Source organism: Euphorbia lathyris, chromosome 3 (genome assembly GCF_963576675.1).
Source record: "Euphorbia lathyris chromosome 3, ddEupLath1.1, whole genome shotgun sequence".
NCBI lineage: Eukaryota > Viridiplantae > Streptophyta > Magnoliopsida > Malpighiales > Euphorbiaceae > Euphorbia > Euphorbia lathyris.
In genome coordinates, this window is record NC_088912.1 from 17535059 (window position 1) to 17545321 (window position 10263).

The following is a 10263-nucleotide window of genomic DNA, read 5'->3' on the forward strand; positions in this document are numbered from 1 at the left end:
AATATAAAAAAAAAGGTTTTTTACATGAAAATCATACAGGGTAATAATATTATTGTTTTATTAATATTGGTAGTTTAATTCTTAATACATCAAAAGTAGGAAACTTTATCTTTCAAATGTCAAATCATTTTGAAAGTAGTTAATTTCTGAAATGTTGGCGAAAGGTATGGTATAATTCAAAATAGTGAGTGACAAAATTGTAGATAATTTTTGAAATTTGAATTTCCTTGTAAATTTCCCTGAAAAAAACCCAATTACATCTCATTATTGTTGTTAGTTGTTTATTATTTACTATTCTTATAGTCGGACAAAATAAAACCAAACGGATACTTAATTATTTTCCTGATAGCAGACTGGTCACCAGGGTCGTCTTAAACATTTTTGGGACTCTGTGCTAAATGAAAAATAGGCCCTATTCATTAAAAAATAATACTTTCATATAATATTTCTACAAAATAAACACCAAAATACCTTTAACTTGATTTTAATATAATAAATATAATTAAAATAATTAAATTAGATATTGTATAATAATAATAATAAAAATTGGGCCTCTTATTAAGACTCTTAGAGCGTTAATTTTCTAGATAAGTTATTATTCACTTAATTTTTTCACATAATAATTAATAACAATAATTTATTTATATTTATGTAATAAAAAAAATTGGGCCTGTTAAATTTGGGGCCTGTGCTGGTCACTAGTGTTTTTAAAACTAAGATGCAATTTTACCTGTAATATCTAAAATGATATAATTATTACCTTTAACATTGGCAGTCCAGAGCAATTTTACATCTAACATTGATAAGTTTGGTCAATTTCAGACATAATTATAAAACACAAATATTTTGTTTCTTATTATTCACCAATTGCATATCAATTGTTTCTAAAAAAAATTCACATTTTTTAGTGATTTAATAATAGAATTGAAGATTAATATTTTTAAATTGGAAAAAATATTTTTCCAACTCGTACAAAATATAGTATAATTTTTTAATTTCTTTTACGTCTATTCATATATTTGTAATTTGTTACTAATAAGTGATAAATGATGCACATGTGAAATGTAAATGATATAATATTAATGAGTGATAGTACAATTTGATAAATTATTTCTCAAGTTAACCCAACTTACTAATGTTATGAGCAACTTTGCTATTTGCTATTAATGTTACGAGTAAATTTTAACGCTAAAGATAAAATTGTTCTGGATTAATGTTGAACGCATTTTTATACTTTAATCCGTAAGAGTGTTATAGAAAATGTGGTTCCTCCAATTATTATATATGTCATTCAGTCACACAACATATTGCATCAAAATTTTAGTGGATTTTGTTTATTGTTTGGAGAGGATGAATTTACTAATAGGCAAGGATTAAATTGAGATTTTCTTATAACTTGCGTATTCCATATGATTATATATATATATATATATATTAGAAAAATAATTTGAGTCTCTATCATATCTTATCAGTCGGGTTATCTCCATTAATCAATTTTTTGTATCAGAAATTATCACTCGTGATAGCATTAGTATAAATAATTATTAGATCAAAATTATTGCAATATAAATAATTGTTAGTTTGCTATTGAAAAATGAAAGCTGCTTGAACTACTTTAGAATTTTAAAGGATTCTGATTATTAAAAAATAAAATAAAATACAAACGGCCATTGTTGCATCTTCCTCTATATTTTTCGCTTTGTGCCCAATAGCTTCTGCAACCTTTATCCCCATTTCTATATAATGTGTTTATAGAACAAAATTAATAATGTTAGTTTATATTTATTAATTAATATGCACATAGTAAAAAGGGTGTACAAGCTTACCATTAGTCACAAGCAGCAAAGGTTCATAAGCCGGGAAGGAAAGCAAAGCAGCAAGCCTAGGCAGCTTCGCCAGAAGCGACGAAGGGGGGGCTGGGGAAGGCCGATGACTAAGTAAGAGAAGACATGAAAACAATTTCAGAGAATTCTTATACAGGTGAAAATGATAATGGACTCAGGTATTCCTTATATAGATCTATGGATCCTAAACTATAATCTAATTAAAACTATGGATCCTGAATTTCTTTTTTCTGAGATAATTTTTTAAAACTTAGCATTATTATGAAACCAATCAAGTCTAATTAAGGAAAAAATATTTTACACAAAAATCTTCTGTAATCCTATATTCCTAAGTTCATTTAAAGTTTAATTTTCAAAATCAAGTCTAAAATATTTTAGGGAAAAATATCTTCTGTCGTCCAAAAGATGAAAAAGAAAATTTCACTTTTGTTTTGTTTGAATTGCATGGCTTTAATTTTAGGGTAAAGTTCAAATAAAATCCATGTGGTTTCACTAATTTTCGGATAAAAGACTGTGGTTTACTTTTTGTCAAAACGATGACTGAGGTTTTCAACTTTAGCAAAATAAGGACTTTTTCGATTGATACTATTAAAATCACCCTTAACAACTTCAAAAATGACATATTTTAAGAACTACTAATATTCTAAGCAACTTTAATTCTTCAACTTTTTTATTTCGAGATTATTTAAATGATGTTTGGTAAAGAGAGAGAAAGTTAATGTTTAGAGAGAGAAAGTTCCAAAAAGGATGATTTTCTAAAATCGAAAATGTAGTTCCATAAATATGATATTGAACAACTTTAATTCTTGAAAATTTTCATTTTCAGGTCGTTAAAGATAGTTTTAATAGCATTATTAAAAGTGCGAAACCTCAGTCCTCGTTTTGACAAAAAGTAAACCACAGTCCTTTATCTGAAAATCAGTGAAACTACAGGGGTTTTATTTGAACTTTCTCCTTAATTTTATCCCGGTATATAATTTATCTATTGGGCATAGTTCATAAATGTTATCATAGTTATTAATAATTATGGTTTGTTTGGTTTAAATGTTAGTGTTTGTTATTGTTATGAGTTGTTTATTATTTACTATTGCTTATAGATAGTCGGAAAAAATGAAACCAAACGGATACTTAATTTTTTTTGTGATAGCAGGTGTTTTTTAAAATATGATGAGTGACATTTGTCTTGTACCAAACTGGTCTGAGAATAATGTAGAATTTTTGTTATTATTAGAATATAAAATTACTAATTAATATAAGTATATTTTAAATTAATATATAAATAAACTAGAATATAAGCATTTTGCAATGGGATAAGATGCAATTTTACTTCTAACGTCTAAAATGATTTAATGTTTACCATTAATCTTGGCAGACAAGAGCAATTTTACCGCCAATATTGACAAGTTGTGTCAATTTCAGAAATAATTATAAAACACAAATATTTTGTTTCTTATTATACATCAATTGTATATCAGTTGTTTCTAAAAAAATTATTTGGATTGCGCATAATGTGTAATATCGCTTAGCGCCACCTTTTCCCCGAGGCTACTAACCGGCACCTCCCTCGTCATAATTCGGATCACGTCCCTTTGTGTTTAGAGCTTATGGGAAGCACGCCGCATAGAGGAACCGGTCTGTTTCGCTTCCAAGCTGCGTGGTTGCAGCACCCGGGCTTTGTCGATTTTTTTAATCAAATCTGGAGAGATCATAGCTGGTTTGTCGAGGGACTTAAAGAGGTCGCTAACAATTTTCAGGTGTGGAACAGAGATGTCTTCGGAAATATTTTTAATAGGAAAAGGTCCCTGCTTGCTCGGCTCAGTGGTGTTCAACGGAAGCTGGGTCAGACAGTCACTGGTGGCCTCCTTCGCCTCGAGAAACGGCTTACTAATGAATTGAATGTTGTGTTATATCAGGAGGAGATGTTTTGGTGCCAGAAATCCCGCACTAAGTGGATCACTTACGGGGATAGGAATACATCTTATTTCCATACTTCGACAATCATCCACCATCGCAAGAATAGAGTGGCTGGCCTGATGAACTCGGACGATATTTGGGTCTGGGATGGTACTACGATCCGCAATATGGCTCTAAAGTTCTTCAAAGCTGTCTATACAGAAGACGTTGCGAGACGACCAAAGCTGGTAACCCAGCATCATTTTTCGGAATGGGAGGGGGATGGTCTGTCGAATCTGGCTCTTCCTTTTATGGTAGAGGAGGTCCGTCGAGCCCTCTTCTCCATGGATGCTCTTAAGGACCCCGAGCGGGATGGCTTTCAGGCAGTGTTTTATCAAAGGCTTTGGTCCTTGGTAGGAGCTTCGGTGGTGGATTGCGCGTTGAAAGCACTTAACCAGGGTGTGTTTGAAGTCGGTCTTAATGATACCATGATAACGTTAATCCCAAAAATTCCACATCCAAAAAATTTGTCCCAGTTCTGGCCTATAAGTCTCTGTAACGTGCTTTACAAAGTAATCTCCAAATGTTTGGTGCAGCGACTCAAGAGTCATCTGAAATACCTAATTGGTCCGTTTCAAAGCAGTTTTGTACCAGGGCGTCAGATTACGGATAATATTATTCTGACGCAGGAGGGGGTCTTCTCACTCCAACATAAGAAAGGAAGCAAGGGCACAATGGTAGTCAAGTTGGATTTAGAAAAGGCGTGTGACTGTATAAGTTGGGATTTTCTGAAGGATATGCTATCTTGCATTGGCTTGCCTAGCCACTGGATTGCCTGTATTATGGATTGTGTTACGACCCCCATAATGTCTGTGTTGTGGAATGGGGAACGAATAGATTCTTTTGCTCCATCTCGCGGTCTTCGCCAAGGTGACCCTCTCTCACCATATCTCTTTGTTCTTTGTATTGAGCGCCTCAGCCATCTTATACAGGACGCTACTTCGAGAGGAGAGTGGAAATCGATTGTTTTGGCTAGGGGCGGGTCGGGCCTCTCTCATCTCTGCTTTGCCGATGACATCGTGCTTATAGGGGAGGTGTCGGTGAAGCAAGCTGAATGTATGAAAAGGATTCTAGATCGGTTCTGTAGTTGCTCGGGGCAGCGGGTCTCTCTTGTTAAATCCCGCGTGTGCTTCTCAGATAATGTTTCGGAAAGGATGAAGACCACCATTTGTTCGGAGCTTGGAGTTCAAGCCACAACTGACCTTGGAAAGTATCTTGGTGTTTCGTTATTCCACAAACGGTTTACTAAGAACCACTTCAAAGCCACTTTGGATCGAGTTCAGAACCGCCTGGGGGGTTGGAAGTCGACGTGCCTTTCTATGGTCGGTCGAATCACCCTCTTCTGTGCAGTCACTACTAGCATCCCTGTGTATCCAATGCAAACAGCTTTTATCCCAAGTTCAATTTGTAACAAACTAGATGCCATTAACCGTCAGTTTATTTGGGGTGGGATAGAGAAAAAAAAAGAAAATCCATTTAATCCGCTGGGAGATTCTGACACGTCCTCGGGTCCAAGGGGGGCTGGGAACCAGGTCGGCTCGTGATATCAATCTAGCGCTCCTGGCAAAATTGAGTTGGCGTTTTCTAACGGAGGATCAGTCCCTATGGGTTCGCGCTCTCCGGAATAAATATGCGCGGGGGCTTAGTTTTTTGAATGTGTTCCGTGATAGACAGGTCCGTAGCCATAGCTGGGCATGTATTTTGAGGGGTGCCAAAGTCTTAGCTTTGGGTTTGGGTCGAATCGTTAGAAATGGGCAAGAAACACGCTTCTGGTGTGATAACTGGGTTAGTGAAAAACCCCTCATCGATTTAGCTACCTCTGAAGTTCATCCTGCGAACCGCGGTAAACCAGTTAGGGCATATTGGCTTGAGCAGGGCGGATGGAATTGGGAAGCCTTTTCGGCACTACTCCCTCAACGAAGCATCCTGCAGATTGCTTCGGTGGTTGTTATCGTCGTAATTTATAGCATTTTTAGTATTTAATTACTAGTTATTTTGTACCATTTTAATAAATTTTAATAATGGTTTTTGTATATTTTCTTTATTTTATGTATCTAAGCCAATTTGTGTGTTTTTTAGGCACTTTCGCAAGGTTTTCGGCACAAATAACCAAGTCGGGGCTTAAGGCGGCAACTCGAAAGTAAAAGGGACCAGAAAAAAGGAGTTTTAGGGACACCCAGCGTGCACTTCGTCGCGGATAGGTGCTGTAAAATAAAGTCCAATTGTTCACACTAGGACAGATTTGATACATTTTCGTATTTTCAACTTATCTCCCTCATACGGACTCGGATTGAGGCAATTCAAAATGCGTTGGAAAGCTAAGAGAAAGATGAACAAGTGACTAATAATGGCTTCTCCAAATTCGAAGTGTATCAAGCCCAGAAAATTCCCAAAGTTGATGAACATGTTGAAGCCCATGATTCCTTTCCCACCTTTACACATTTCAACTCCTAAATTGTCAAAGTCTTCCACCATCCTCCCTTAAATGCAAAATTCAGAAGATTAGGGAGTGGGAGGCCATAAGGAGACTTGGTCTTTGGAATTATGTGTATCATTTTACTATAAAAGGAGACCTTGGGTGCCATTTGAAGACACACCAAGCTTAGGCTTAACTTCTCCCTCTATAATGTTACTTTGCTGATTTTTCTCTTCAAAAATCAGTTGTTTGTGTTATTATAATTGTTGTTATTGTGCTCAAGTTGTTGTTTGTGCAAGAGTTCATTCAATAAAAGTAAGTTTTAAGTTATCGAAGAAGTTCATTCGACAATCGTCATTATGGTTTCTTCTAAACTTTAATCTCTTTTATTACTATGAACTCCATTATCTATCTTACTAAGGTGTGTTTTAATCTAGTCATGGGCTAAAACCCCCTTAACTAAGACTAAAAGCGGATCTTAACCTTAATTATGTGGTAATTACGTTTAACCTATTTAAGTTATCTTTATCCATTTTAAGAACTAACTTATAATTCTTAATGCTTGTAGGAGATGGGCCAACTCTCTACTTGGGTATAATTAATCCTTTATATTGATCGTGATTAAATTGATTAATCGAAATTCATAAGTTGGACCTAATGACCATTTAGCGTGGCTTATTGGTTTTCCAAGGTTTTTCATGAATCTTATTACAAATCTTAGATTTATTACTTGAGCCGGACCAAGAGAAAGTAATAAATCGAAGGTTTGGAAATAAGAAAACTTAATGCTTCTTTGGATTAATTACTTGAGCCGGACCAAGGGAAAGTAATTAATCGAAAGTTTAGAACTAATTACTTGAGCGGTTTTTCTTGAATCTTAAGTAATCACTTTAGCCGGACCAAGGTAAAGTAGGTTAAAAAGGTTTAGATTAAATCTTATTACAAATTTTAGATTTATTACTTGAGCCGGACCAAGGGAAAGTAATAAATCGAAGGTTTGGAACTAAGAAGACTTAATGCTTCTCTTGATTAATTACTTGAGCCGGACCAAGGGAAAGTAATTAGTCAAGAGTTTAGAACCAATCTCGAGAACTAATAGTTAATAAGAAAAATCGACATCTTAAAAAGGATAAAACAACTTAAAAGGGGTTAAGTGTTATTACCAAGCAAAGAGGTTAAGTGAAGCTAGAAGCCTTAGTTTGTTTTAATATAAGTAATCTCTCACCTAATTTGTATAATTTTTATTTATTTTCTTGCTTAAGTCTTAACTTGGTTGTCACACAAACTCTACATTTCGATTGTTTAAATAATAGATAGTGAGCAAAAAGATTAATACTTATAATCACCATCCTCGTGGGAACGATACTCTACTTACACTTTATTACTTGGTACACGACTAAGGTACACTTGCCTTCACATGCACGTATACGTAAAACGCGCATCAAGTTTTTGGCGCCGTTGCCGGGGATGGTAGAATTGTAATATTAATCTAGTCGAACTTCTATTAATTTAAACGTTTTTTTTTGTAAATATTTTGATCTTTTTCTTCACTTTTTTTAATGGTTTTCAGCTCATTCTACTCAAATTGGGAGGACAAATATCAATATGATGGTCCAAATTCACCACAACATATCGGTGATGAAGAAAAGACTATTGAGGAACTAATGATTGATTTTATTTCTTCAAAAGAAAATCAACATGATAGTTCCTATACTTTAATAAGAGATGTTTGCATTAAACGCAGTCTACTAATTGATTTAACTGCAGATATGTCAATTAGAGAGTTTGATTCAGATGATCAGATTGAAGTATTTATTCCAAATGAGCCTCGTCATGATAATTTTCTCAATAGTTCTTTGGAGCCAATATTAACGGAGAATAATGACTGTCCAACCAAAATAGAAGAATTGAAAATTTTAAAATCTACGATAGAGGAGTTCGAGATAATCCCGACTCAAACATTTTATACATTATATGACTTGCCACGAGAGTCAAAAAGGGAGAAATCGAAACTCGTACATAATTTTTTTAAATTTATGTCGTGGATTTTATTAAGTTATCTCCAATATGATAATCCAATGTGCATTTACAGGATTTTTATCAAAGAATTTGGATTCCTCATACGACTGCATGCGTTCACATAAAAAGAGAAGTATAAGTCGAGCTAAACGACTTTAAATTTAGCGCTTGTCGGGAGGCAACCCGATATTTCTAACTTTTCGTTTATTTTTTTTAGCTTTATATATATATAATAAAAAAAATTAAAACAACAAAAAAAATAAATACAAAAAGATAAATAAGATAACAAAATCAAAAAAAAAGAAAAAGAAAGGAAAAGATTTATTGTTTAATAAAAGAAAAAAAATCAAAAAAATAATAATAATCAAAACCAACTTTTAGCATATGGGAATATATCCATATTGTTTTTGTGAGGTAACGGTGCATCTCGTGGAAGTCCCGTTACTTCGACGAGATGCACAAGTTCCAGGAGGTTTCTAAACCTCATGGAACTTCCTCCCGCTTGTCTTTTTTTTTTATTTTTTTTTTCTTTTTCTTTTTCTTCCATTCTCTTTTGTTTTTTTTTTCCTTTTATTCCTCTATTCTTTTTTATTTATCATTCTAACCTTCTTCCTTCTATTAGCAGCTCTCTATTTTTGCCCCCCTCCTCCATCTTCGGTAACTTTTCTAGCGACAACCTCCATTAAAACATCTAATTTCTACCTCCAATCGATCTCAGACACTCTAATCCTCCCAGTTACCTTAGACAGGGAGTCCTTCTATCCTTTACTTTTGCTTTCGTGTTATTTCGCATTTTGGGACAAAACGCTACACTAATGGGGGATGAGAGTAAAGGATAGAACGTTATTTTTATTTTCTCTTTTATTGTTATTTTCGTACTTTTGTTTCAATCGTGTGACGTACCTCTAATTTTAATGTTGTGTTATTTTACACTTTATTTTTACTTTTGTGTTATTTTGCACCTTATTTTTACCACCTTTATTTTTCTCTTTATTTTTACTATCTTTATTTAGTTTTTAAATAAATATTTTTGTTAAATAATTTTGAATAAAAACCCCACTCTAAAGTTTTGCTTTAATCGAACAAGAAAATCAAACAAAATTTTGTCTAGAATAAATGTTAAATTTTGATAGGATGAAATTTTATTTGAAAATCTTAAATTTTGTAAACGAATTTTGGACTATTTTAAATACGTAAAGTTTTTGATTTCACTCAGTATTTAACAAATCGACATTTACATTTTGAGGAATAAAATTGAGTTAATTGGCACACATTACCTTTCCAAAGTGAGTTTTTGAGCCTAATTTAAAAAGCATTCACTAATGCTTCATTTTTTCTCACGAGTGTTCCATAATTACACGAAACTTGAGAATTTGCATCAAATACCGGTCAAAACCTCACGCGTCTAGCTCAAAACACGACATGATTAAGGCCTTCCTTGTTTTACCCCCACATTTCAAACTCGAAATAGTAGCCCACCTTAAACACATTCTTCGTTGTTCACCCCTTTGAGCCTAGACATTTCATTCGTTTCACCACGTTACAAGCCGCATTCCCTTCATAAATACCATTTTTGTCCCCCCTAAATTTACGGGTAATTAGTAACCAATATGCTTGAGATGGTGATTCACAATAAATACGAAATTCAGACAAACACTTCTACCAATATATAACGGTTATACCTCTCTATTTTCATATATATCATACTTTCTATATATATATATACATATAAATACAATTCATATTGATATTTATATATATAAAGTCAAAAAAAAATCTATATATATATATATATATATATATATAAATAAAAATAAAAACATATAGTATCATATAAATAAAAGAGGAATTTCCGTTACAAAAATTTTGAATTTCCGAAAGACAATCTTTTTGTGAATCTATTAAATAATTGCCCGTGAATTTACCTACCCACAAAATCCCCTCTTCTCCATACCTTTACCTTCAACCAACGTTACAATCCGTTAAAGACCTTTTGATCGTGTTTATAGTCAGTCGTGTTTGGTAAAGATT

General features: G+C 33.4%; 1 long non-coding RNA gene across 1 annotated transcript; it reads left to right on the forward strand.

The window, feature by feature from the left end:
• Positions 1 to 6418: 6418 nt before the first annotated feature.
• Positions 6419 to 9891, forward strand: LOC136223381 (uncharacterized). Its single transcript, XR_010685933.1, has 2 exons — positions 6419 to 6528; positions 7784 to 9891. It is a non-coding gene; the product is annotated as an uncharacterized lncRNA (long non-coding RNA).
• The last annotated feature ends 372 nt before the right edge of the window (positions 9892 to 10263 follow it).